The 21,688-nt window shown below is 38.8% G+C and overlaps 2 long non-coding RNA genes and 1 pseudogene across 2 annotated transcripts in view; 1 reads left to right on the top strand and 2 right to left on the bottom strand.

Annotated features, from left to right (window-relative positions):
• LOC105663161 (uncharacterized) overlaps positions 1–14,973 on the top strand; it is a 62,015-nt gene extending 47,042 nt beyond the window's left edge. The window contains exon 6 of the long non-coding RNA XR_001096646.2: positions 14,958–14,973. This is a non-coding gene — a long non-coding RNA (uncharacterized LOC105663161). The remainder of the gene's footprint in view (positions 1–14,957) is intronic.
• Positions 10,975–12,385, bottom strand: LOC143264597 (uncharacterized). Its single transcript, XR_013038399.1, has 3 exons — positions 11,814–12,385; positions 11,343–11,559; positions 10,975–11,272 (listed from the first exon to the last, which is right to left on the bottom strand). It is a non-coding gene; the product is annotated as an uncharacterized LOC143264597 (long non-coding RNA).
• LOC105663163 (histone-lysine N-methyltransferase SETMAR pseudogene) lies at positions 13,667–14,962 on the bottom strand (annotated as a pseudogene).
• Positions 14,974–21,688: the final 6,715 nt, after the last annotated feature.

The raw sequence follows: 21,688 nt of genomic DNA, 5'->3' as shown, positions 1-21,688 counted from the left end.
AATCTAGGCGATGAACAGTATGCTTCCGTATCCCGACAATCAACTCGTTCGTTAACACTTAGCAAATGACCGATGTTCGAGATTCTATTCCCGTAAAGGGGGTAATGCCAATTCCTAAGCGCGATACAGTCGTCGATTTTCGGAATGATACGCGCCGCGATTATCTCTACGCAACTCTAACGACTAACGAAACGCGACGCAATTATCCTAACGCGATATAACGCGACGAAACGCAAATATTCTAAACGACGAAACGCAATTATCTTAAACGCACGAAATCTAACGCAATAAACTAAACGCGACGCGATTTATCCTTACACGCGAATTGATTCTGTATCGACGACCGTCTAGAGAGAGAAGACGAGAACTAGCGCGAAAAACTACGAAATGTCCGATACGACAAAACATGCACTTTCCGATCTGCTCCCGCGTAAATGAGAAGTCGAAATCGAGACGTGGGTGGGCACAAAATTTGCAACGCTTTCGCGAGACTAAGAAACTAAATTGTGGCTAACGCGGTACCAATCCCCCGGTCCGTTTCAGTGACCTGCCGAGCGTGGCTTATAGGAAGATCGCTTCTCGATCTTCCTATCTCACGATACTTCCGGAACTTCCCAAATTACTTAATCTAATTACTAACTAACGCTCAATGTCGATACTCCGGGCACATTTTGCAGAAACGGCCGGTGATTGGCACGCCCGGTGTTCGACAACCCACGGTACGTTGTTCTCGATTTCGAATTCTTTACAACGATAGAAGGTGAGGGGCTTACCGAGATGTCCGAGATTGGGCAGCTTCCGGAAGACGGCAGCGATGGATACCGCAGAAAAACGTTATACTTTGAAAATGACTTGGAACGGGGCAAATGTCGAATACAGAATGCTAAACCGCGTGCCCTTATGCCGGTACTCGGACACCTCGTGATCACCCCGACTCCAGGCCGAAGTTTCCGTCTTCTCGCGAAGGCATCTTCGGCAGGACCTCCTCTTGCTCCGCGACCTCTCTTCTTCTATCGCAGGTCCTTAGCGGGGAAGCGACAGGGTAGCGGAACCTTCCTTAGGCGTACGTCGCTCTCTCGCAGACCTTCCTCCCCTTACTCCGCTGCCTCTCTTGGTCTGTTGCTGGATCCGAGCGGGGTAGCGGCAGGGTAGCGGTGCGTTCCCTCGACGTATGGTGTTCCTTCGCTGGTGATGACGTCGTTATCCGATGGTACATACAAAATAAAGCGGCGACAAATTCCGGTCGTACGATATTATATGCGCTTCGTTCTCTCTCTAGACGGTTTCTGCCCCTCATGCAATGACTGTCCGGTCTCCCGAGGAGGTTCCTTGTGACGGGTATAAAATACCACGTCACAAACTTAATATTGTGCAATGTGTACCTTTTTTTTAGTTTTTCAAACCATCCTTTACTCGCGATAAACGAATGATTTTTTAGCCCTGCATAAGAATGCCCAATATTCCTTAAATGTTCATACATTTTAAGTGCTTTCTGCTTGATAAGATTTCCACTGATAGGAATCTTTTTGGCTATACAGTCTTCCAACCAGATCATTAACGCCCGTTCCATTTTAACCATATTAGAATTTCGTGTGCGAGTAACACGTTTTGCACCTAACGGACAGCCATCTGCCACAGTTTTCCTGATATTATCTGCATTTTTCTTTAAGGTTCGAATTGTAGATTCATTCAAATTTGTTGATTTTGCAACAGACGATATTTTTTCCCCGCCTTCTAAACGATTTAAAATTTGGATTTTATCTTCAAGCGATATAAACTTTCTTTTTAATCCTTTCCTTGTTTCTTTTGTGTTTGACATGATGCAAATCTAGGGTTAATAATTACTTTATTATTATTATATTAGAACAAATGAAGAATATTACTTACAGTATTGTGTAATGTTGTGCAATTATAAACCACAAATTAAGCAGCAAAAAGCTAAACGAATGGACGGTGCAGATAAAATTTTAGAAAGAATTGGTCACCAACGAGACGTACTGTGAAAGACCTCTGAGACGACTGAAACCGATGCCGTAAACGGCTAAGAGATAAGCTTGAATGTTTATATAAACATATCCAGTTAAAACCATTCATTGGGTGCACGGAAAATACTGATGGGACGTTGTTGAACGGAAACCGCGTTGTAAGAGTACCGCGTTATAGGAGGGCTGTCGCAATTTCAGCTCCGCGTTATATGGACACCGCGTTCTGAGAGTATCGCGTTATAGGAGGGTTGACTGTATATAAATTTAAACGGAAAAAAACACACGAAAATGGGGAAAAAAGGAAAAAAGAATAGAACGCTAATTTACGGCAAAAGAAAAAGAAAAAAGTAGAAAAACACTCTCTCTCACTCATTCCTGCCCCAGTGGCGAGGGCTTCGCTTGAGCGGAGGAGTGAGGCCGGCAATTTGGGGGATCCTCGTAACGAGGCATAAAAAAAAAGGAGAAAACAACGAAAAGAAAATATGCCTCGTTACTGGTTCGTTAACGTTGCATGGGGTTTCCTCATCTTGAACTTATAGCCCGGATGGATCTACTTCCATCAATCTGCCGATGAACTCGCTTTTAACGCCACCAGTGGTTAGGCCGCGGTTCCTGAGCTTTTCCCTTAATTCTTGCACAGAAAACTCAATTGCAAAATAGCAAAATTTTTTGAAAAACACCAGCTGCTATTTTCAAAATAGTTGCTGCGTATAAGAAAGACGGACGAGTTTCTGTAGGGCAAAGATCTGGATGTCCGAAATGTACAAAAATCCGTACAGATAAAAAAATTATAAATGTTGAGGTGAAAATTGTCTGATATTTAATACACGAGGGATGAGAGATTCGTGCAAAACTGAACGAACTCGCGATACACTATTTATAGAAAACTTTATTGCTTTTACAAACGATCACACCACGTTCACGTGCTAACGGCGACTGGGAAGAAGACGCGTTGTACAAAACAAAAGAGCATTAATTAAAGAAAAGAAAAACGCAATGTCGATATAAAAAGCGCGAAAAACGAATAGCCTTAACAACAAATATTTCAATGGCATCTCCACTTATGTCGCCACCAAAGATCCGAACCCAATTAATAGAAACACATATAAATGTGCCGAGCACACAAACGATTAGAAGAGTATTGGATGCAGCAGAAAATTATGGGCGTGTTGCAAGAAATTTGCCCTATTTAAGTAAAGCAAACTTGAAGAAGCGTATGCAATTTTACGAAACTCATATGTTGCAAACCGACGATTTTTGGAAAAAAATATTATGGACTGACGAATCTCATTCACATGAAATACAGCCATGGTAGGATGTACGTGTGGAGAAAACGAAACGAAGAATTTTCATACAATTGTATACAGGGTTTGTCCAATAAGTATCCGGACTGATTTTTTTCTGCTAGTTTGGTAGGTCAGGGAGCAATCTCTATTAGCTAGATTGATGCAGGAGGTTGTTATGTATAATAGAAATCAAGGTTCATTTGTATTCCACCATTTGTTTTGTTTATATCGTGCTTGAAGTGGAAGCGTATTTAACGTTCGCGTCGAGATTCAAGATGCAACGAACCGTCGAGTAGCGTTGTGCCATTAAATTTTGCGTTAAGCTAAATAAATCTGCTACGGAGACATTTGATATGATTCGTCAAGCTTACAAGGACCATTTCATATCTAGAACGCGTGTTTTTGAGTGGCACAAAAAATTTAAAGATGGCCGGGAAGACGTCGAAGACGAGCAACGCGTTGGACGACCGACGTCGTCCTGATCCGATACGAATGTCAACAAAGTGCGGGAAATTTGGAATTACGATCGCCGTTTAAGCAGTCGTTTAATTGCACAGGAATTAAATTTAGCCAAATCCACTGTTCATTCAATCGTAACCGACGATTTGCAAATGCATCATCACGACAACGCGCCGAGTCACACTTCGTTAATTGTGAGACAGACACTGACGAAGCATAACGTGACAACACTACCCCAACCACCCTACAGTCCAGATATGGCACCCTCTGACTCTTTTCTGTTCCCTCGCATTAAAAGAAGCCTTAAAGGACATCGTTTCGGGACGATTGAGGCGGTTCAAACGGCTTCGACGGAGTGCCTGAACAGTCTTACGCTTGCCGACTTCCAGGAAGCGTATAAACAATGGAAAACCCGCTGGCAACGGTGTATTGATGCAGGAGGGGCATATTTTGAAGATTATTAACTCAATGTACGTATATCTTCAACGCACTTCATTTTAGGACATCAATCCGGATACTTATTGGACAAACCCTGTAAGACCTACACACAAAAGTATGAACGAGGGTATAATAGTTCGGGGGTGTTTTTCGGCTAGTGGCATTGGGAAAATTATACCACTAGCTGGTAAAGTGAATTCGAAAGTTTACCTAAAACTATTACAAGATGTCATTATACTCGAAGGAAAGAGCTTGATAGGAAATGATTTCATTTAACAGCAAGATAATGCGCACATACATAAAGCAAAAATTGTCATGAATTATATCAAAACTAATAATATAAATTTATTGGAGTGGCCGCCACAAAGTCCAGGCCAATAGAAAATATGTGGGCCATTCTCAAGTTAAAAATAGCTGAAAAAAACCCAAAAAGTATTAGAGTTACAGAATATTATAACTGCAACTTGGTAGGAATTTACTGCAGATGATTGTTTAAAATATGCTTCATCTGTACCAGGCACAATTTGCAAAATGTCACAGAGACAAAGATATCATTGCGGTCATTAAGTAAGTACAATATTTAAATGTTTTAACTTTGTAATTTTGTGTAGCAATAAAAAGTTATATTTACAACTTGTGTTAAAATTATAATTATTTTTGTTTTTTACATAATTCTTATTTATAATAATACAGTATTTGCTCAAATGTAGAATTGTTATCATTATTATTTATTTCTTGATATCTTGAATTATACTAGCACATTGTTTTTTTATGTAGAATCTGTTATCCGTTCGTTAAATTTAAGGTTAAATGAATAACTGATATCGTACTCTTCATTGCATAACGCGAATATGCAGTTACAGTAGTGATACTCATCACTGACGGTCATCTTTTTTGTACGAACGTTTTCGGATTTCGTGCTAATAATTTTCCGATTTGTTATCTTTCTTGAGTACCTTCTTCAACTGTAATATTTACTGTTTTGTAACATCCCGGGAAAAGTTTTTATTCCCCTCTCGTTTCAACATGGCAGTCCTATGTTCAATTTCATTACCCGCTGATAGAAATAGTTTAGTTACCGACAATATTAGACTATTACTGACAGTACATTATATACCAATTACCTTATGTATTCAGTTCAACGGTCGGTAACAGATATATATATATATTTATTTTATTTTCATTTTCAATAATTATTTTATATTTTCAAAGGATAATGTAATTTACAAAGACAATCAAATGTTAAGTTAATTCATTTAAACCAAAATTAATGTATTATTTTATAGTTACTCTAATAAATGTATAATTCTATATGGAAAATTCCGCAATGCTATATGCCAACGTGCCGCGATGCTTGCCCCGAATTTCCTGGTATTCTCGCGTTATCCTAGAGAAGGATAGAAACATATTTTACAATTAGGACGTTATTAGTTATTAAAAACCATTAGTTAAACAAATCAGTCAATACATATCAAGCGTACTAATATTATGTTATCCGGAAATAGAGTCAGATGTTAGTTTATTGCAGTGAATATTGTAAATTATAATATTGTTCAATGGAATGTTCTAGAAAAACCGTATGCTAATGCATTTAGCTCCAATCCGTATAGAAGTCGTGCGTAGTACATAGAGGAAGACAGAAAATGCAATTTCATTAAAACACTACTAAAATACTACTTTTATATCAACAACATAAACCATCGAGTAGAATGCGATATTAATAATGTAATTAAATAGTTTGTTTGTACAATTAATGTCTAATTACGAATTTATACGATAATTATATATTTCGACGTTATGGGGGTTTTCCGAGAATTCGCCAGGCTGGCGAGTATAAAAGGCCGAGCGAAACTCGCCTAAATCGCAGAACAGTTTTCGAAGTCGAGCGAGCTAGAAGTCTTCAGATAAGTATAACCGGAACAGTTTTCGCTGACAAGAGGCGCAACGATTCTTAATACTTGACTGGTAAAGCGGGTATACGCCATTTGGATACTTGGTCGTGGGTCGTTCTAGTAGCCAGTGAACAACAGGCTCCCCATTCAAACGGTCTCGTATCTGAAACTCCTTTAGGAGAGTGCTATATTTAGCGCCAAGAAAGGCTAAGATATCGAAACGATAGCTCTCAGCTACTCAAATTTGATTTTACGTCGGATTGCTAACGCGCCGTCAGATTCTCGGAGTTCGCTCTGGGTAGTTTCGTAGCCAGTGAACAACAGGCTCCCCAATTAAGCGATCTGGTTTTGGCTGTCAGTGTTCGTTTTGACGAAAAGGGTCATTGACAATTAGTTGTCGAGACAAATTAAGAAAGAGTAGCTGATCCGAGTAAAGTTCATTAGAATCAAACAAATCTTGGAATTTTGAATTAGTAAAAGAATATTGTTCTGTCATTAGTGTAATTTCCGTAGTCGACTACACCGCGTTAGATATGAGATAAAATCATTAATCTGTCTAACTTTGCGAAAGCGTATTTAGGTACACTTAGAGAATCACACTTAGGTCGTGTTCCTCGCTGCGGTAGACTATAACACGCTAATATTATTAATTTCATAAAAGAATAATTCATTATATAAACTACAAACGTATTAATCAAGATAAACTTTGTCATTGCGATAGCGTTCGAAACCGAATTCAGTAATTATATACAAGCGAAGTTAGCTTTATCGGAAATCAGACTTAGGTACGAAATAATATAAAGTATTAACTAGCGAGAATCAGATTTAGTTAGAATCACAATTACCTATTACGTATTGTTTAATTTGCCAAGTTCTATTATTTCTATTATCAATATTATATCAAAATCTATTTAGTTTCTTTTGATCAAACCAGTATACTTTTCATATTTTGTTGTTATTTGTTACTTGTTAATTGTTAAATTCATCATCTTCGTTATTTTATTGAATAAACCTTATTGTTGAAGGATATTGACCTGTGGATTTCACTCCTTAACCGCACACCACACGAATCCCATAATCTTTATATTTAGTTATTTTCCAAAACGAGTCGTTCAGTTGGTAAAAGCCGCTCTTTACCTTACTAGCGCTAGTAACTATCTGAATCTAGGTTCCAGAGTCGTTACAGTTTTGTAACGTCCCTGATACTAGACTCAGGTATTTACAGCACTTATGAAGCAAAGAGCGGCTTTTGCCTATTAAGCGACTCGTTCTTATTATAACTAATTCTAAAAGAATGTGGGATCGTGGTGGCGTGTGGTTAAAGAGTGAAATTTACAGGTTAATACCTTTCATTAATTAGGTTTATTCAAGTAATGATGAGAAAGAGAGTTATAATTAACAATTTCTTTAACGAATATAAAAATGTATGTATGACTGAATTCTATAAGCAGATTGGAGTATAACAGACTTGTTGTTGTCGCAAATCGTAGAACGGTAAGCTAACTACTTCAATTACGCGGTTTTATAATGATATACACGACGCAAGAAAATAACACAATTTAATAATGGATCTAGATCCTAACAAAACTGACAAAACAATATTTGGTTAATTACAAAGACTCTAAAATTCGTATTACACGTAGAACAGTTACTCCTTGTTTGACTCTAAACTAATTAGTTTCATGGCCCTTTTTGTAAGAGCACAAATCGGCACCCAAAACCTGATCGCTTAATTGGGGAGCCTGCGTTAGCTGGCTACGTAGAACTATCCAACGATCGAGTATCCAAATGGCTGATACCCGCTGTCCAGTCAAAACTAAGAATCTTGTAGGCTCTTACCAGTTAAAACTGCTCCAGTTCGTCGCTTCCTAAGAGGTCCGGCACGTAGTATTTCAAAGATTGTTCCGTTCTCGCAGCCTTTGCTGCACGCCCTTTTATACCCAGAGAATCATGGGTTTTTCCCGCTCAAAAAGTAATTATTCTTTTATTACGCTTTATTTAGTAGCAAATATATATTGGTTTGATTAATAAAAATACGCTTTGATTTATTATTAATTAGTATCTCACAATTTTTCCTGTTAAATCGCAGTTTTAATAATTTTTAGATACGCGAATGTGTTTCAATAGAAGAAATAATTAATCGCAAACAGTACATAAAGTAATAACTAAAAATATAACGCAATTTATAATGCGTGAATAATTAGTAATATATATAATATAAATATTTAAATGATAATTTATAATAATTTTGTTTCGAAGTATGTCTATTGTCTTTTTCTAACTAACGCACGTGCCATCGATCGGTGATTTACTCTAAACAATGTTGCACGCGTGAGCTACCCCATCCCATTACCACGCGAATTTTTATGGTGCAGTCGGTAATTTGCGGTCGATAATGGAATAGAAAAAGATATTCGGATTAAGATGCTTCTTTATTTATTGACGGGACCGTTTGACTTTCCCAGGGACGTGACAGTTTCGTTTGATCTAATTAGAATTTTTCTGAAACTCTTAGTCGTTGAAATAAATTAAAAAACATCAGCAGACATCGACGAGTCTTGGGTTTCTTCTTCACTTCCATTGGCAGTTAAACATAATTAAGTAATTATAATATTATCACAATTCATATCATTTTATTCAAGATAATTTGCAGAATAGTTTGGTATAAAAAGAAACTGAATAGTAGTAACTATAAGACTGAAACATTTCCAAAGTTGAAAATTTACAATATTCCTTTAACCCATTCGAGACGGCGATTTTTTTCAAACACGGTCCTCAGGAGCGAAGCTCTTTTTCTCTTTATATTATTCATCTTGTAGCCATCGTTTACTCGGGATAGGATACTCAGACAAAGGTAATCGAAAGGAAATCAGGAATTCTGGAAAATAGGAATATTTATTCAAGGATATTAGGAGAGGCATACAAGAATCAACGGGGTTACAAATTTTCTTTCGCAATGCATGTAAAGAACCTACGATTACATAACTCTCTCTCTCTCTCTCTCTCTCTCTCTTTCTTTCCTTCCCTATATTTTACTCTCTATCTAATCTTTTCCTTTCGTCAACCAGGCGTCCAGGAGTAACTCTGTTCTCTCCCGTTCGAATGGCGTCCAGGTATTCTCTCCGAACTCTCCATTCCGAACGGGCGACCAGTAGTTTTCTCCCGTACTCTCCTGTACTTTACCTGGGGCGTCCAGGAGATGCTCTGTCCTCTCTCAGTCGACAGGCGTCCAGGAATATTCGCCGAACTCTCCATGTCGACCGAGTGTCCAGGAACAAACTCCCGTACTCTCCCCCTATTCACCAGGCAGGCGTCCAGGAGGGTTTCGCCGTACTCTCCTGCCTGGGTATCAACAGTTATCTCCGGGTGGGCGTCCAGGAATTATCGCCGAACTCTCCCACCAGAGTCTCTTAAACTTTACCCCACGGCAGGCGTCCAGGAGGGGTTCGCCGTACTCTCCTGCCGGGGTCTTAAACCTTTACCTCCGGTCGGGCGTCCAGGTATTATCGCCGAACTCTCCCGCCGGAGTCTCTCTTTACTCTGCTCCAAGCAGGCGTCCAGGAGTGTTTCGCCGAACTCTCCTGCTGGAGCTTCCTCTACTTCTACTCTCCGGGCAGGCGTCCAGGTATTATCGCCGAACTCTCCTGCCGGAGTTTCCTACTAGCTACTCTCCGAGCAGGCGTCCAGGTATTGGTCGCCGAACTCTCCTGCCGGAGTTCCCTACCAGCTACTCTCCGAGCAGGCGTCCAGGTATTGGTCGCCGAACTCTCCTGCCGGAGTTCCCTAACAGCTATTCTCCGAGCAGGCGTCCAGGTATTGGTCGCCGAACTCTCCTGCCGGAGTTCCCTAACAGCTAAGTTCCTTCTCCAGCAGGCGACCAGGTATTTTCGCCGATCTCTCCTGCCGGAGTCCCTAGGCTAGTCCGAGAGCGGCCGATGGTACTTACCTCGTCCTCTCTCCCAGACTGCCAAATAGGCCCGTTCCGGGCGCGCGACTCTATTTTATATAGGCCGGTTGCTATCCTGCGGCCGAGCTATCAACAACGCGTCGCCAAGTTCCGCGATCGCTGCTCGCGGCTCGCGGGTCGCGCCTTGCCTCTCGCTCCGCTGAGCGGCCTACGAACTCTCGCATCGCGACAGAATTTCCGATTAGTCTGAAGTATTCGCTTTTCTCGAATGTTCTCGACGCTAAATATTATTTCCATCTATTCTATTATATTTCGCAAGGGAATTCTAAGGATTTACTTGTCTGATTTCTCTTTGAATACAATTAATTTATTTGTCGCACTTTACAATTATTCCTGTACGCTACAATCTTTAATAAAAAAAAACTAGATTACTTAGAATGTTTTCATTGCGTGGAGCAGATTGAACATCATGTATAAGGTGATACAAGGTTTTACCTCGATAACAATTTTATTCAGAATAATTGATAATTACTCATTACTACTGTTGCACACCTGGTGTGCAACCGGTCTTATTGGCTCGGAAAGCAATTGCACACACGGTGTGCAATCGGTCTCGAATGGGTTAAGGGGGGATCCTGCTTTAGGAGCCCTAAAAAGAGCGTTTTTTAGGGAATTTTTTTAGGACAGAAAAAAAGGTGACCCTAGTGAACTTTTTAGATTATTTTATTACATGTTTGAACAAGAAAAAAACAATTTTTGTACAGAAAAATATTCAAACGCAGCCGATTTTTATGCACATCTGTGCAACGCCTTTCAATTGCAGTCTCCAATCGGCGGGGAAGATGCAGTTCGTAATTTTCGTTTGAAATTAAAAAACCAAAGAGAATTCTAATTTTCATAGTCTTTCCTTCTATTTGAACTAAAAAAATTCACGAAAAATATTTTTAAACAACTTTTTTAGCAAGTTGAAACAATTTTTTTTTTTTTTTTTTTTTTTTTTTCTCTTTCAAAAAAAGGAAAATTTTCTTCAAACCTGAGAAAATTTTACAATTTCACAATTTTTTTGGTTTTTCTTAGTTCAAATAGAAGGAAAGACTATGAAAATTAGAATTCTCTATTGAATTTTCTATTCGCTATTGAGTGGGGTGGACAGAGAGGTTCCGGCTCGACGGGCGGCTGTGGTTGTAGACGCGAGATCTCCTCGCGTCTTCTCCGTCTATCACGGCGGAGTCTCTCCCTGACTCCTCCTCGACGTTGCTTCTTGTTTAGTCTTTTAGTTCAAGTGCGGTTGGGGTATTTTGAGGACTATATGGAAATGAACTTTAGATAAAATCCAGAATTAATTGTAATAACTGCGTTAAGACCGGTTGTTCACCTTGACTTGTTCCATGTTGGATCGACTGTACCGCCTTACGCTCGGGCCTCAAATCGCTGCCTCAAATCGGTAGCCTGGGAAGCACTAACCAGATGCAGGTTTCCGTCCGGGAGCCTCGGTAGCCTCGGTAGCTCACCAGGATTGACGAACCTGACGATCGGGTGCTCTTGGAGCTAACCAGTATTTAACGCAGACACTGGGGGGCGTCGGGGCGGCCCTGTATCCAAGGAAAAGATTGAGTATGGTGCACATCACTGGCTCTTACTGACGCGTACCGTATGACAATTGCCGTTAGTGATTATAATAATTGTCGCGCTATACCACAACCGCACTTGATAAATCCCCGTAAAGCGACTCAATGATTATTCGCGACTTCGATGCACCGACTTCCGACGTCCGAGCGTTAATTAAGGATAAGGGGAGACAAGTGAAAAAGTCGAATGAACAAAAAATAAATATTTAGTGACTTACGTGTAGTTATAATTTGTGGACTGCTGCGAGCGACTGACTAACCCGTATGAGTAATTACGGAGAAACCGGGGAGCGCCTCTCTCTGAATATCCCACCGCTGTCACCAAATTTGTCACGTCCTGGCGTGCAAGAAATTGAAAAATTTTTAATTTTTGCGGAATGAAAGGATTTCAGCAGGCTTTTGGCCACGCGGCGCTTCCGTCCGTCGTTAAGGCCGGGACTCCCTCGGTTGTTGAAGTTGAAATATACTTTTTAGACACCTGTTCTAAGTGCTTGAGACGGTAGTGTTCGTATCTCGGATCGGCGGGCGGAATATTTTCCAACGACGGTAAAGAATTCTCGTATACGACAGTGCTAAAAATCCAAGGTTTGGTAGACTTGGCGGCGACACTCGGTGAGGTTTGTTTAGATCCGGACGAGACTGCGACGGCGGATGTTGACGCGTGACGAGATAGCGCAGCGTTAGATTTCGTAGAACGCGACTTAGTGACCGGACGGACTATTCGAATATTTATTCCTCGCACCGATATTATATTTATGTTGCGCAGCTGTGTTTCATCAACAATCTTTGGTTTAACCGGTGTCCCCAAAATATTAGTTACTTCCGCGGTAGAGTTTAAAAATTGATCGAGAATTTTGCGGAGTTGAAACTTCCTACCTCCGCGTCGCGTTTTACCCATTCCTCAAGGAACTCATAGGCAGGTGATTTGAATACAAGGGTTAAACCTGAATGAAATATTAGGGGGACCGGAAAGTAATGTCGTTTTTAACCGACTTCGAAAAAGGAGGAGGTTACTCAATTCGATCAGTATATTTTTTTTTTATTTTTTTTTTTATTATTATTATTTTTATTTTCTATGTGTGCCCGCCTATTACGCCTAGCTGGATGCACCGATCGGAACGAAACCTTTTGCATCTGGTAGGTTCTGACTCCCCATTGGTACCATTATCAAAAAATTTTTCATTTTTTAATTGCAAAGTGTTGTTATTGCAAAAAACCGGCAACTTTTGAAATAAACTTTTCTCGATTTTAGTGCGCTTTTAATATCTTATCACGGACATGATTCTGAACAATTTTGTTCATATACAAATTTCGCGGAAAGCTTTAGTTTTCGAGATATTGGCGAAAAATTGATGAAATGTTTTGAAATCAACTTTGGACGATTTTCATGTCCTTTTAATATGTTATCAGGGACACGATTCTGAACAACTTTTTCCTTATCCGCAATTAAGGGGAAGCTTTAGTTTTCTAGTTATTAGCGAAAAACTATTGTTACTAATATATTGAATTCTACGTGTGCCTCCGTGTCTCTGATCGTGTATGAATCAACATGCAGTCGCCGATTTTCTACTGTTTCTACAAACACGTCTTGTCGGCCGATAAAAAGCGTGAAATAAAATAATTTTAAGAAAAAAAATACGCCGACTTCGAAATGCACTAAAAAGTATAAAATAATTTCTATTTCCTAATGAAGTAATTTCTATTTCATTCAATCATACAATTACGTAACAGATATGAATGAAACCTATTTACTCGTTAGGTATTATATTAAATACATTTCAACCTTTTCGGAGGCGGCGCAAAATTAAAAGATTATTTTGAATATGTTATTTAATTTTGCGCCGCCTCCGAAAAGGTTGAAATGTATTTAATATAATACCTAACGAGTAAATAGGTTTCATTCATATCTGTTACGTAATTGTATGATTGAATGAAGTAGAAATTACTTCATTAGGAAATAGAAATTATTTTATGCTTTTTAGTGCATTTCGAAGTCGGCGTATTTTTTTTCTTAAAATTATTTTATCTTACGCTAAATACAAACACATATATTTTTAACGAGTCTTTATTTTTAATCAAGAATATAATCTCCATCATTTTCAATAACCTTTTGCCATCTATTCAGTAAATTTTCAATCCCTGATCGATAAAAATTAATCGGTTTTTCGGCAAAATACGTAGACATGGCATTTTGTATATCATCCAAATTTGTAAATGTTTTGCTACTTAAAAAGTGTTGCAGCGATCGGAATAAATGGAAATCCGATGGTGCAATAGCGGGCGAATATAGTGGATGAGGCAGCACCTCCCACCCCAATTCATTAATTTTTTCTATCGTTCGCCTTGCGCAATGTGGTCTTGCATTGTCATGTTGGAGAATGACGCCTTTTCGGTTGACAATCGCCTGCCACTTTTCAATTAAACATTGATTAACTCGCTGCAACTGTTCGCTGCAGAGGTCTGCATTAACAGTCTGTCCAGGTTGCAGTAATTCAAAATGAATACTGCCGCGGATACTCCACCAAACACACAAAAGCGCTTTTTTGGGGTGTAAACCTGGCTTAGCAGTACTCCGAGGCGTTTCATTTGGAGAGAGCCACTGCCTTTTGCGTTTTGGGTTATCATACAGGACCCATTTCTCATCTCCTGTGATCAAGCGATCAAAAAACGGTTTCATGTTGTGTCTTTGGAGCAGTAAGTTGCATGTGATTGATCGGTTGGCCTTGTTCTGTTCGGACAGATTATGCGGGACCCAAACACCTGCTCTGCTCACTTTCCCAATCTGCTTCAAATGTTCCTGGATGGTCGACCAAGGTTGGTTTAGACTTTTTGACAATTCTTCGATCGTCTGACACGTATTTGCTTCCACTTCCGCCCTTAACACGTCGTTGTCCAACGTTGATGGTCTTCCTGATCGGTACGAGTCGCAAAGATCAAAATTACCCGATTTGAACTTGGAAAACCACCTTTGGCATTTACGAATGTCCAATGCATTCGGATAAACATCACAAATATTTTTGGTAGCAACTGTTGCGTTACTTCCCTTGCGAAATTCAAAAAGCATGCAATGCCGGATGTGTACCTCTTCTGGTATTTGGCTGGCCATTTTATCCAAAATTACAAAAAAAATTTGTAATTCAATTTTCTATAAGTAAAGATCTCACTATAACCTCACAATGTCTTTGGCACGCTTCTAAACAAAACAATGAGCTGATAAATGATAATCAAGTATTGGCATGCGCAGAAACGACATTACTTTCCGGTCCCCCTAATAGAATAAAGCGGTAATACTCTATTGCTCAAACGGCTAATAACCCTAATACTGTGGTCCGTTACGTGTAACCCGCGTTTATGACCCTCAGGTATAAAGGGACAAGGACAATATGCGGCGCGTCCAGACATCAGAGTCCTTGTTTAGGTAATAGGAATGAAGCGTGTGGAGCGTCCAGACACCACTTCGGAATTTATTTGGAATCAAGGAAATCTTCAGATACGGAAGAATATTTCCAAATCACAACGATATATTGAACTATAATTATACAAGGATCGAGAATATTTCTAAGTTCGCAAACGGTAACGCAAGAATGATTCTAAGTACAGAGGTAGAAATGTCAAAATAATTCTAAGTTAAGATTGAAAAAAATCAAATAATTCTGAGTTCGAAGTTGAGAAATGTGAAATATATCTAACAATAAGTATGAATTAATGAATTCTAAAAATATTCTAAGTTGGAATTGAAGAAAATGAAATAATTCTAAGTGTCTAAACGCGAAATTAAATTAAAACTAAGTCCGAAATGCAATGAGCCCTTCAGAACGATGGAGCCTCGAAAATTGACGTCTCCACAAACTGGAAAAGGACTCGGGGTACCCCGGTTTCAGGTAGGTGACTCGTGTGCTCAGCTATTATGATCGGTTTTTTTTATGCTACCGGTCTTAAAACAATACGACAAGACTTCGTATATGTCTAAATGACCCTATTCATACCTAGTAATGTATATTAGTACTCACTCTTGGCCTATGATACATTTATAGTTATGTTAGATTTAATCCTAAAGTGAAATAAGCGTGAACTATTTGTTTGGTTATCGGTTTTAAAATAATAAAAGAGTAAAAGTCATTAGGTTGCAGAAAACATGTCACAGGAGATAGCTGCGCAATATGAAAGCAAAAAGAGTTTTATTAATTCAACTATTCATTTAAGTGATTTCGGTGTTTTTGCAAAATGGCATTCTTATACAACTACTTACAATAGAGGGGCCATGCTATTTTATTGAAGGGAGCAATAAAAAACTTTCAATGTACGTGAGCTTACAAAGATTGTTAGAAAAAATTCATTTCTTACTCCTAAAGATTTATTTGAATGGGCAGAATCATCTTTTTCGAACATAGCATTTAATTGTATAACATAAAATGAATATATTAAATATACCGATTATTTATAAGCTCTTTTGGCAACAGCATTATCAATAACAGGATCTAAAAGTTTTCACAGCTTTCCGTCATTATCAAATAACGAAAATAAAGTAGGACTTGCTCGTACGATAATGATGGCTCTGTACTTACAAGGGACATCACCAAGGTGTCACACGCGGATTGTAATGAAATTGACATATGCTGTAGCTTTTTAAAAATCATTTGACAAGTATTTTTTTATATCTGCGGACATCCATGTTGAGGGGGTGAAAATAGACCTCAAAGTTGGGGGTTAAAAACACATTTTCTTTAATATCTCGGAAACTAGAGGGAGTAGGAAGGTAAATTTTTTTTTAAATTGTGTAGTTTTTAATCACGAATTTAGTTAGTGTCAAAAATTTCGGGAGAAATTATTTATTTAAATAATATATTTAAAAAATGCAATTTTTTTTTCAATTTTTCACCCTAAATGCAGTTCGATTTTTTTGCAGCTTTGTATACTAAAAATATGGATCAAAATAGGGGATACGTGTTTTTGGAATTTTTTGTTTATTACAATTTAGCAATAATTATTACATATACAATTTTCTCCTACTTTTTACGGAGAAATAATTTGAGATTTGTTTTCGAAGAGGGTCAGCCCTTTTTATGCGATAATCTGTTACGTTTTTAACAATTAGACAATATCAGATGTTTATTGTGCCATCGGTAGCCAGCGAAGGTCTAACGGGCAGGTATAAATCCGCTGCGGTACCAGTCGTCGCTTTACGGAACATATGTAGGTTTCTATGGCCAATGAAACTCTACGAAAATTATTTCAAAATATACTGTTGCAGGAAAGTGGGTATGAATAAGTATATGGTAATTGTATTATTGTTTCCCTTTTTGAACATTTATAAAATTTATTTTTTATAAGTATGGATGTTAATCCCATTAATGTTATAAACATTTTAATGAAAATATTTAACTCTAATAAGTAGGAAGTACACATAAATCGAAACAAAGTTAAACTGGCACAAAGCATAACAGATGCAATCGACATGTATAAAGAATGCGCATATACGGATATAGAAATGCAACAAGAGGTTATATTTAATGACTTGACGTATGCCTAATTCTTGCCTATTTTTGCGAATTAAGAGGAAATGGAACAACCTTTTATTTAAAAACCCGCCAATATGTTTTTGATCCGTGTGAACCAGAAAATACTGTTTTGCTCCTTGATTCATGGAAAAGATATAGCAAGAAGAAGTTATGACGATCAATCCCTAGGTAAGAAACAGTGTAAAAAACAGGAAATATTAAAAATAGCAAAAAATACCCTAGGGTCATTCCACGCCAAATCGATCACTTTTGGAAGTCACCATCTCCGATTTTGCTCTAATCGAAATATGTTGTAGTCCATGTGAAATTAGAGGGGGTTTAAGTCATCATTTTGCCGGTTTCGAATTTGTTAATAAATGACAGGTCGTCAAAATTTGCAATTTTTGCCCGTTTTGGCGAAAATGGGGGGTCCACTTGGGAATTTTTTTCTCAGAAACTACTGGACCGATTTAGCTAACTTTTTTTTTGTTTTATTCGTGAAGGTTTGGGCTATTTTAAAATATGTTTTTTAACTTTGTCAATTTGTTATAAAATGTTGAAAAATTTAAACAAATTCTTTTTTTGCGTTTTTCTTAATGAGGGGCGTAAAGGGTTAAAATTAAAAAAAAATATGGTCATATTCTTTGAAGTTTGCCCTTTAAAATGAGCCCTTCAGAACGATGGAGCCTCGAAAATTGATGACTCTACAAGCTGGAAACGGACGCGGGGTACCCCCATTTCACATAGGCGAGTCGCGCGTTCAACTATTATGATCGGTTGTTTTATATCACTGGCCTCAAAACTATACAAGAAGACTTCGTACGCGATTAAATGACTCTGTTGGTACCTTGAAAAGTGTATTAGTAACCACTCTTGGTCAATGACACATTTTTTAATCGTAATTTGATTTATAGATATTAGTTCCTACATTTATTATTTATGTTCTACAAAAAGGCATGAATACTCGATGGAAACTGCAAAATAAGATTGTTTTCTTCAATCGGGATGGGATAAGAGGAATTATGATCAAAAGTATGGAGTGCACCATCATGTGGGGTAGTCTTAGGAATTGTAGCAGGAAAATGTAATGACAACTATTTTATTACAATAAACACTGGACTATCATTATTGTACGGACAAGTTTTACGAAGCATTTGTTTATTTGATAATGGCACAAAGCTTTGCAAACTTTCATTGCCTGTTATTCATAAAGCTGTTAAAAAATGAGTTTGTAAGCAATCAGACTGTTTAATATATTCATTTTGTATTACATAATTAAATGCTATGTTTGATAAAGATGATTGTGCCCATTCAAATAAAACCGTAGGATTGGGAATTTGATTTTTTAACGGTCTTTGTGGGCTAGTGCGCATTGCAAGTCTTTGAATGCTATCCTCCAATACTATCCTTTACCATGACTTATTGTAAAAGATTGCCATTCTGCAGAAACATCGAAATTATTAAAATGATAAGTTGAATTGATATAATTTCGTTTGCTTTTACATGTCGTAGCTGTTCTGTTAGTCATGTTATCTAGAACCTAACAACTTTTACGATTTTAACATTTTCAAACTGATGACCGAACAAACAGATCACAATGATATTACTTCAGAATTAAGTTTAACATATTACCAATAGACTTTTCAAGGTACCAACAGAGTCATTTAATCGCGTACGAAGTCTTCTTGTATAGTTTTGAGGCCAGTGATATAAAACAACCGATCATAATAGCTGAACGCGCGACTCGCCTATGTGAAATGGGGGTACCCCGCGTCCGTTTCCAGCTTGTAGAGACGTCAATTTTCGAGGCTCCATCGTTCTGAAGGGCTCATTTTAAAGGGGAAACTTCAAAGAATATGACCATATTTTTTTTTAATTTTAACCCTTTACGCCCCTCATTAAGAAAAACGCAAAAAAAGAATTTGTTTAAATTTTTCAACATTTTATAACAAATTGACAAAGTTAAAAAAAATATTTTAAAATAGCCCAAACCTTCACGAATAAAACAAAAAAGAATTTAGCTAAATCGGTCCAGTAGTTTCTGAGAAAAAAATTCCCAAGTGGACCCCATTTTCGCCAAAACGGGCAAAAATTGCAAATTTTGACGACCTGTCATTTATTAACAAATTCGAAACCGGCAAAATGATGACTTAAACCCCCCCTAATTTCACATGGACTACAACATATTTCGATTAGAGCAAAATCGGAGATGGTGACTTCCAAAAGTGATCGATTTGGCGTGGAATGACCCCCTACCGTTTGTTCAACCATTTAATGTTAATAGGTTTCGAAGTTGAAAAAATTTTATTCATAAAATTTCTAATCCTTTAGTTTTATTGAATTTAGATACAAATTTATTCACAAAAGACAATGTAATAAAAATTGATTTTTGTAATAAAAGTTGAATGCTTGCTTCTGAAGATTATGCTATATAGTGTGCACAATAATAAAATTCAATGAAGAAATTCATTATTAAAAGTTAAATAAATAAACTTGTATCTTCAGCTAAAAGTTTCATTGACCATAGAAATCTATGTTCTGTATTTCGGCGACTGGTACTGCGGTGGACTTATACCTGTCTTCTGGACAGCATTTAGGGTGAAAAATTGAAAAAAAAAGTGCAATTTTTTAATATATTATTTAAATAAATAATTTCTCCCGAAATTTTTGACACTAACTAAATTCCTGACTAAAAACTACAAAATTTAAAAAAAAATTTACCTTCCTACTCCCTCTAGTTTCCGAGATATTAAAGAAAATGTGTTTTTAACCCCCAACTTTGAGGGCTATTTCCACCCCCTCAACATGGATGTCCGCAGTTATAAAAAAATACGTGTCAAATGATTTTTAAAAAGCTACAACATATGTCAATTTCATTAAAATCCGCGTGTGACACCTTGGTGATGTCCCTTGTTAGTGTATGAACTAGCTGTCAATATATTTTTTCCAACCACACACAACGCTTTCCATACTGCTACACGGTATTTCGCGGCTAGCTCGGTAATTGCCCGCGACCCCGCTCGCCCGCGAATTCTCGAAGGGCCCTTTCTGGCCCTGCCCGCGACTATGATCGTCGCGGCGCCTCCGCGGATTCGCGAACGCGTAGCACTTCGGCGCCCGATCCGAATCCGTTCAATATCGCTTTGATTTATTTGATCCATTGGGCGCCAGACGCTTCTTAGCGTCGCGATAAAGAACTTAGACGCGAGACGAGATTCTAGAGCGGAAAGATGGGAAAATCGTTTATGTCAACCTCGGGAAAACGTGGAAGATTCGAATCGGCGGCGGAACGGCTCGGTAGCTCAGTATCCGAACGAAATGGTAGAGTGGCGGGATTCTTTAAGGGTAAAGGAGCTAGACGCGGAGGCGGACAAGAGAAAATGATTCGGAACAATCCGCGAGAAACCTCAAGTTAGCGGTATTTGTTAAACAGCGGTGTTTATTTAAAATCTAATTAACCTAGACGTACAGCGTGATCCAGTATCGGGATGCAATTTAATCGTAACGCTCTCGGCGGAAGGCCAAAATACGATCTCCGCGAGATTTTAGCCACGGAAACGAAATATGCCAGTTCCTAAGCGGAATACAATCTTTGATATATCCTCGATTCCCGGAACGGTACGCGACGCGACTAAATTAACGGAAACGCAACGCAAATACTTAACAAAACGCGGCGCAATTAACCAAACGGACGTAACGCGACGCAACGCGAAGAAACTCGACGGAATGCGACGAGACGCAATTATTCTAGACGCTACGGAATCTAACGCACTTAAATTTACACGCGACGCGACTTAATTCTACACGCGGAACGATTCTGTATCGGCGACCGTCTAGAGAGAGAAGGCGAGAAGTTACGCGGCAAACACGAAATGTCCGATACGATAAACATGCACTTTACGATCTACTCCCGTACCAAGAGTTCGCCAAATCGAGACGTGGGAGGGTACAATATTGGCAAAGGCCTACTCGAGACGATACTTTGATTGTAGCTAACGCTGTACCATTCCTCGGTACTGTCTAGAGCACGAGAGAAAAGTAGCGGGACGGGAACGGGGCTAGAGGGACGAAAAGAGCATCGCAGTGGTCGGATTGTAACGTTGCCGCCTATTGTCACACGCATTTTCGGCAACAACACGCTATTTGTCGAGGCGCACACATACATTAATCGGTCGCGTGACGCGGAGAGTGGGTCAGATATATGTAGAACAAGCGAGACAGAACGAGCGATACGTTGAGCGGCATTCCATTGTCGTAGTGTCCAAAAGTTTTACGCATCGCGTAAGAGGAAAAAGGTAGTTTTTTAACGTATAGTAGCAATATCTGTTTCTATACCTATGTAAAACCACACCATTACGGATGAACGGTGGAAGCTACGCGTGAGTCGAAAAGTGGGGATTAGGTGGTCCTAGCGGCCTACCCTCTTTGCCCCGTTCCCGTCCCGCTACTTTTCTCTCGTCCTCTGGACAGTACAGGTTCGGTGATCCAGCCGAGTGGCAATTCGAGAGATCGAGAAGCGATCTCTCGACAACGCGAAAAAGTCCGAACGTCGGGATCCTCGACCGTCCCGGACAGGGGCCCCCGGGTTTTACCCT

Source organism: Megachile rotundata, chromosome 6 (assembly GCF_050947335.1).
Source record: "Megachile rotundata isolate GNS110a chromosome 6, iyMegRotu1, whole genome shotgun sequence".
NCBI lineage: Eukaryota > Metazoa > Arthropoda > Insecta > Hymenoptera > Megachilidae > Megachile > Megachile rotundata.
The sequence above is the reverse complement of the archived record's forward strand: the minus strand, read 5'-3'. Positions and strand labels throughout refer to the sequence as shown.